This window comes from Penaeus monodon, chromosome 24 (genome assembly GCF_015228065.2).
Source record: "Penaeus monodon isolate SGIC_2016 chromosome 24, NSTDA_Pmon_1, whole genome shotgun sequence".
NCBI lineage: Eukaryota > Metazoa > Arthropoda > Malacostraca > Decapoda > Penaeidae > Penaeus > Penaeus monodon.
Genome location: NC_051409.1, coordinates 10,070,524 through 10,071,072, shown reverse-complemented (window position 1 = coordinate 10,071,072; position 549 = coordinate 10,070,524). Strand labels below are relative to the sequence as shown.

The window sequence follows — 549 nt, the reverse complement described above, 5'->3', positions numbered from 1 at the left end:
TGTAGGAACAGTAAACCTGCAGTTCTTCCTCTTCAGAGTTCATTTTCATTTTGATAGCTTCAAACTCTTACAACTGAAAGAAGTTGTGTCTGGGTCTGCAAAATCTGCTGTTTTAGCATCAGAATCTCTGTATGGTGGTTGTTAGGCTAGCTAATTATATGCTGACTTTGTCTCCTTACTGCTGTTCTTTTTATACATTCTCTCATTTCTTTTATTTCTGTCCTAAAATCATCTATTAGTTTACTGGTTTGTTCCTGCTTAGCCTTTCACTGGGAGTCTAACAGTAAGGACTGGAAATTTTCCATTATACTATTCTCTTCTGTAGTTATTAAACAAAATATCTCTATCTCTTTCGGAATTCTTGTCACTGATGCACTCTTCATGTCTCTTTCTCTCTATGCCACCTCCTTCAGATGACACAGAGCTTGTAGATATAGGTGTTCCAGAAGCATTTCTACAGTGCATTGGGGTTGCCAAGGAAAGTGGTAAGGTCATAGATGGCAGCTGATGACCTCTTGGGCCTTCCCTGAAGTTGAAGCTAGTTCTGAG

At 39.2% G+C, this 549-nt stretch overlaps 1 long non-coding RNA gene across 1 annotated transcript in view; it reads right to left on the bottom strand.

Moving 5' to 3' along the window:
* Window positions 1-6: 6 nt before the first annotated feature.
* LOC119588553 overlaps window positions 7-549 on the bottom strand; it is a 7,104-nt gene continuing 6,561 nt past the window's right edge. The window contains exon 5 of the long non-coding RNA XR_005230112.1: window positions 7-544. This is a non-coding gene — a long non-coding RNA (uncharacterized LOC119588553). The remainder of the gene's footprint in view (window positions 545-549) is intronic.